This window comes from Dioscorea cayenensis, chromosome 9 (genome assembly GCF_009730915.1).
Source record: "Dioscorea cayenensis subsp. rotundata cultivar TDr96_F1 chromosome 9, TDr96_F1_v2_PseudoChromosome.rev07_lg8_w22 25.fasta, whole genome shotgun sequence".
In the NCBI taxonomy this organism is placed as follows: domain Eukaryota; kingdom Viridiplantae; phylum Streptophyta; class Magnoliopsida; order Dioscoreales; family Dioscoreaceae; genus Dioscorea; species Dioscorea cayenensis.
The window spans coordinates 28689012-28696104 of NC_052479.1; the positions used below are offsets into that span (position 1 = coordinate 28689012).

At 40.5% G+C, this 7093-nt stretch overlaps 1 pseudogene; it reads left to right on the plus strand.

The window, feature by feature from the left end:
- The first annotated feature begins 4593 nt into the window (after nt 1–4593).
- Nucleotides 4594–5903, plus strand: LOC120268641 (annotated as a pseudogene).
- The last annotated feature ends 1190 nt before the right edge of the window (nt 5904–7093 follow it).

Genomic DNA, 7093 nt, shown 5'->3' on the forward strand with positions numbered 1-7093 from the left:
TATAAGGTTTTAAGCGGTAAACTCTCGAGTTATTAAGCAGGAGATATAAAATGTTAAGCAGAGACCCATTTTGTTAAGCGAGGGCGAGAATACTTAAGCGAGAACTGACAAATGTTAAGCTAGCAACATCTCATTTCTTAGCGTCAGACCTCAGTTTTGTAAAGACGCAGCCATATCAAGCGAAGCGGAAATGTCATTATAAATATTACACAAATCATAACAATCGAAAAAACTATTTCGATAGTGTATCATCGAAAATGCAAAACAAAACGAAAAACCCTAGCGAAATCTCCTGAGACTAACAAAACCCAGTGAAATCCCTCTGGGACTTCGATATCTTCCGACAAAAAGCAGGAGCACAAAAGCAAAAGCAGAAAAATCTTTCTTGTAGCTGAGCAGAGTTAACGTAAAACCATACTCAGATACCTTAGATTGCAAGTGATGAAATGCCAGCTGGTTGCTTGAGGACTTCTCCTTGAGATCTGCGGTGGAAAGGGAAAAGGCGATGAAATGGCAATTCAGGAGGCTTGGCGTGAGAACAACCGGAGCGACGCGGAGTGGAAAGGCTGAAGGCGTGAGTTGAGAAAAAGCAATTAGCGGCTCCAATAAATTAGGTCTCTAAAGGTTACCTCACGGAAGAAACCACCACTTCCTCTCAAATCGCATGAGATTGCGCATGACGACTCCCATACAAGGGCATTTTCGTCCAAAAATTTGAAACTCACTCCGTTCATCCGTTCTGAGGGTTTGGGGGTTTGAAAAACATAGACTTTAAAAAGGAGGGTTTTTGGGGGATTTTGCAAAACTAGCAGGGGTGTTTTGGCAATTTTACAAACTTAAAAAGGGTTTTTGGCAATTTCCACTTTTTTAAAAATTATTATATATGATTTTTGCATGCGTTTAAAGAGAAAAAAGATTCATGCACCTGCACCACAACCATGATACAAGTTTGAGTAATGCTATATGTTACAAATGAGTTTCACGAAATACTCCACCGACCACGAGGTGGCCATTTGGTTTCTCTTTCCTAATCGGCATGATTAAAATATGTGATTTCATGGCTGGTGATACTCAAGCGGTGGATGTGAAAGAGTTTAACTGTCAACTTTATTTACAACCCATTCTTATTTATTTTCCTCGGTCCAACAACTTTCGCCGTTGAAAGAGTTTCTTCTATTTTCCCTTAAAATAAATTAGAAAGAAGACTATCGTCAATCATACTAAGCTGACATCCTGCCATCGCCAAACCCACTTGAACTACTCTCATTTCTTCGCCCGATTGGTGGCAGCAGAGGCTTCCCCGATTCTTTACGGTCACGATCCATGAATTTCTAGATTAACATGTAATTCTTTTGGATTTCGATCGGGAAGAAGAGATCACGAGAACAATCTCTATACGACAGTGCAGGGCTTGAAGCTCGATCCGATGGATGCAAGTCTTTCAGCCATCTTCCACTTCCATCCCTCCGTCATCGTCATCCCTCGTGACGACAACATTGCCGTCCACCTCCTCACCGAAACCTCTGGTAGAAAGCTCGCTCCTTCCTCTCCCTCCCACTCCAAATCCATCCAACCCCTCTCTCACCACAGCAAATCTCGCGTCGAGCTCTCACCTCTTGTCTTTGAGTGGGTTGCTTGACACCGTGGATAGATATGTCTCATTAGCGGACGGTTGGCAACATGCGCTGCGGTGTGGATTTGATGGAGTTAGCGACAAGTGGTGGTGAAAGCGGCGTCGGATTGATGCTGGTGAGTGATCGCGAAGATGATGCAAAGCGGTGGTTGAAGGGGAAAAGATTGGGGCTTGCGAAATTACATTTTTATTTATTTTTAATCATCTTGCGATTAGGAAAGAAAACCGGTTGCCACTTTGGTGCGAGCATTTCGGTGAAACTCATTCGCCATATATAGCATTTACTCTGTTCAAGTTTAGCATGTATTTCATTTCTCTCTCAGTTCGTGCTCACTCTCTCTACTCTCTAGAAAAATATATATAATTTTTCTAGACATTTTAAAGAAGAAACACATGTACGCATATGCATGCATTTCTTCTCCCTTGTGCTCTCTCTCTTCTCCATTGTAGAGGACTAGGAGCTCTCTCAATCTCTCTCTTTCCATGTCGATCAGCGGCCTATAACAAAGTCGCGACCAATGGTTTCGATCTCGGGCTTAGAAACCCTAGCTCGACGTGTGCGTGTCCGCTTTGAATCCTCTCCAGCCTTCCAAGTCTAGGCAAAGTTCTCGATCTGTTTCTACCCTCGAGATCATCGGTGACAAAGTTACTTGGGTCATGCCGCTGCGCCTCTGCCCGATGGTTTCGACATACTGGCGGCACCGATGGCGGAGCGTCCTATATATGCGCCGCCCGCTTTGATTCCTTCTCCGTGATCGCGAAACAATGTTCTTATGTGCATTGGTCAACTGAAGTGAGCATATCGAGAAAGCGAGTTGTGATCATGGAGATGGGACTGCGTCTCCATCTTTACATAGCGAGCAGTGGATCCTACTACGAGTACGGCTTTTGGCGGGGGAGGTGGGACTGGGACTAAATGATACGACGTTTGATGCGTCTAAGTTTACGATGGGGTTCGCCCGGAACGATACGAGGTTCTTGTGTCACGCAACCCACAGCCGCGCCCGGCCGGCAAATCGGGTCGCATCCAAATCGAGGATTTGCGGGCCCGTTGGGTGCGAGCCTCAGAGTTTAACCTAGTCAGGGAAGTCAACCCCAACAAGCGGTATGAGCGAGTGTCTGAACTACAAATAGGATAACATAAAGCAGAAATGAGTACAAATACGGGCTTTAACGAGTCCTCACAGTCACAGAGACAACCAAAGCGGTTTGCCAAATCATGAGATCGTCCAAAATATAAGCCTTACTCTACGAGGAAAATTACTCTGAAAGATCTTGTCAAAAGCATCGACTCGGACATACTCCTCCCGATCCTAGACTTGATCTTCTCCCAGCGAGAATAGAGGTCATGAGTCATGGCCAGACTGAGGGCCCGAGTGGGATCGCGGGAAACAATAGATAAAGCGAATCTTGCGGAATATTAAATCATAATTCATACATAACCTTGAAAAATGCATGAGTCTGAAATAACAAAAATATGAAAAACACGATGCTGACGGTCGTGTACATCTCACATGCCGAATAGCAGCAGTCAATAGCGTGAGGTGGATCATCGTTGTGAAGTCGAGCGAGCAGAACATACATATCAGCGGTAGGAAGTGGATCTTGACCATGATCGGAATAGCGCTACTCGAGAAAACATGTACCCGAGGCTAGGACTTACTCTCCTCCTAGGCTGGGCGAGCCGAGAATGGAGATGTACTAAAACCACATAAATCTAGAAATACGGAGAGAGGAAATCCGAGTTAAATAATGCAATCAATTAAATAAATAGATAAATAAAATGAAATGACAAGTAAGTAAATAAATAAATAAAAACAACTTACTAAATAATTCAATAATTAAAATAAATAACAGCCATGAAAATCTAGAAATACAGGTGCGAGGCCTGCGGCTCGAGGCCTACAGTGGGGTTCACCAAGTCCCATGAACTGGGGCTCGCTACAAAGTCCAACCAGCAAAGCTATACTTAGAATTAAGCCTTGGTAGGGCCTAACCACAACTAAACCCAAGGAAACACTAAGTAAAACACCAAACCAATCATTAAACACCAAGTTTAGATAATGAGGGATTTTCAAACAAAAACTAGAGTCATCACGTTACCTTAACCACAAAATTAAATACATAAGAAATAATAAACTATCATGATATGATTACAAGATGTCATGCTTAGACCAAAAGTGTGAATAATAATAACAACCCGAATCACTAAAGGCTGCATACCCAAAATTTCCAGTTTACAAGCATGAAACTTTTATCTAAATAGTTAAGCAATGATCAAAAAAGTCAACAAGCAAAGGTTTACTCCCTCCAAAGGTTCTCATTTGCTAACTCAAAGTTTTGGATGACACATGAAAAGTAACTTGGAAAGATTTGACTAAGTCTACAAGCAACACAACCTCAAAGCTTTACAATCATTTACTCACAATTAAAAAGTTTCAAAGCTAACAAAAGCAACAGAATAGTCATTGCATATTTAAATCGGCATATGTATAAATATCACCACTAGCATGAATGATGTAGAGAAAGAAAGTCAACTTTTAACAAAATAAAATCCCGAATAAAGATTAAGATCTTATGTATACTTCCATTTTACATATAGGATATATACATATACATATATATATATATATATATATACTCGCAGCAAGATAATCAAATGAGAAACTCTCAAAGTTAAGCATGCTGATAGAACATGATCAACCAAGCTGACACAAACAAACACCGGATGAGGCTTCAAGGATGCATAAAACCAAAGGTTTAAAGCTTACAGGAATTATAACCAAGATAAGTATACATCTAAACCAAAAGATTAAGGTGTATGCCTCAACAAGACATGGAAACCGTACAACAAACCCACAAGAACAATCACTACCAGAGTTTAGAAGAAAGATCTAACAAGAGCTTCATCCACAAAACACCCAGATGCTAACTCTGAAGCTTGAAGAAGGAATTAATTGATGAAACTCCAATCTCCTAGCCGCTTCGAGATCAAAGAGCTGCAACTCCGAGATCTCCTCACGGTGGACTCTTCAGGTCCAAAAACTCAGGAACTAGTGCTATTTAGAAGAAGAAGAAGGAGGAGGAAGAAGAAAGAACACCTTGCTCTTGAGAACTCTCCACCAACCCCGACAAGACCAGGAGCTCACGGGTGAGAAGTCGAGCTTGAGATGAAACTATGTCGCAGAATCAGGGCTCAGTCAGCGGTCCACGAGAGAAACAAAAACTTCGATCGACCTAGTTAACAGCAAGGTGACAGACAGTACATCTTGTCGGAGGGTTACATCAACAGGAAGAATGATCGAGAGGTTGGATGATCGCCTCCGGTACTTCCTTGTTATCGGGAGAAGACGCTTCTAAACGTCGGGCTTGCTCTTGAATCACCGGGAGCTTGAGAAAATTGACAGGTTCGGGCAGGGTGTGTTTGTCGGGACAAGCATGGAGTGGTCTCACGGTGTTTTCCGATGGAGTTCAAGCTCTCATAGAAAGGCTATAGAAAAATAACTACATTTTTCATTCCCTATGCAATAACAAATATGGGTTATGTATTATACTTGCCATGGATATTAGTTTTATGGGTGCAAGTTATGCAATTTCAGCTGCTTGTGACCATGATTTTTCGTTGTCCTTGGTTTCCTTTTCACCATCAATGCTTCTTCTATAGGGTTTTCATGGGCACCATACTTGCTAGTTATTCCTCTGCTAGGCTACTACAAAATGTTCAAGGGCACAGAGTGAGAAAGAAAGTCACATTGAAGACGGCTTTCATGTCCCGGAATTGTTTTTAGCGTCTTCTTCATCTTAAATGAGCTTATTTGGGGTGAGAAGTCTTCTGTGTTATGCCTTTCACTACCATGTCTGCGCTTGTTTTTGCTTTGGTTTGGTATTTGCAGTGCCTTTGGTGATTTGTCAGTAGCTATGTGGGATTCAAGAAACCTGTTATTGACAATCCATGAGGACAAAACAAAATTCCAAAGGCATATATCCGAGTAGGCTCGGTACATGAATCCAAATCTTCCTCAATGTTGATCCGGAGGCATCTTTCCTTTTTGAGCTGTATTTCATTGAGATCATTCTTACTTCAATTTGGTTGAACCAGTTATACTACATTTTTGGATTCCTCTTCCTTGTGTTTCGATCCTATCATCACTGTGCCGAGATCACAATCGTGCTCTGTTATTTCCAGTTGTGCAGCGAATATTACTTATGGTGGTGGCGGTCCTATCTCACCTCAGGGATCATTAGCGCTCTATCTTTTTCTGCACTATGAGGCTTCTATGCCTTCTTCTGGTTCACACGGTTGATCTATTCATCAGTGAAGATCAACTAATTGGAAAAATACAATATGAACACCAAACTATTATCACAAAAGATCGATGTTGTGTTTGAACACCAAGACCATGTATCTGGCGCTTCGAGTTTTTGGATTCAATGTTTGATTTAGGTGTGACTGCAGTATTGAAATCAATTCGTTCTAGGATCAAAATCAGGGGACTATGATTTTTCCTAAACTCTACCTGTCAATTTCAACTAGTTTTGTACAATGATGCATTTGCAAAGCATCTCAAAAATAAAAATAAAAATAAAAATAAATGAAGGATGAGTGAAAAAAAAAGAAAAGAGGGAAAAATAAAAATGAAGGGTGGAGAGGAAAAATAAAATGAAGGATGATTAAGGAAAAAGAGAAGAGGTAGAAGAGGAAAAATGAAGGAAGATAAAAAGAAGATATGAATGATGGATGAATTTATTAAGAGGTGTTTTTGGTAATCTTTCGGACTCTTTTTAAAAATCCTATGAAATTCTCTAATTCCCTAGTGAGTTTAGACACTCTTGGGGGTAAAGGAGTTTTTATAAAATTCTACTAAATTCCACATGAAGTCCTTTGACACTCTTGGGGTAAAGAGAAATTTTCAGCAAAATTCTCCAATTCCACCATAGAGGTTTGAGACACTCTTGGGGAGTAAAGAGAATTTTATAAACTTCTCGAAAGTCCACCTTGAGGTTTAGATATTTTTGAGGTAAAGAGAATTTTTCATGAAATTCTCTACTTTCACCTTGAAATCATGACACTCTTTGATAAAGAGAAATTTTCGTAAAAATTTTCTAATTCTACCTGTGAAATCTTGACATTCTTGGGGTGAAGAGAAATTTTTCAAAAATTCTCCGATTCCCTACACTGAAGTCTTGACGTTTTTAGGGTGAAGAGAAATTCTCATAAAACTCTCTAATTCAGCATGAAGTGCTTGACATTCTTGGGATAAGAGGAATTTTTCATAAGATTCTCTAACTCCACCTGAGGTTTAGACATCTTTTGGGGTAAAAAAATTTTTCATAAAAATTCTACAATTCCACTTGAGAGTTCGACACTCTTGGGGGTAAAAGAAATAAAAAGAACCTCTCTAAAATCCTCTATGAACTCTCATTAAGATCTTTGACACTCCACCAAAGGTGAAAAATAAA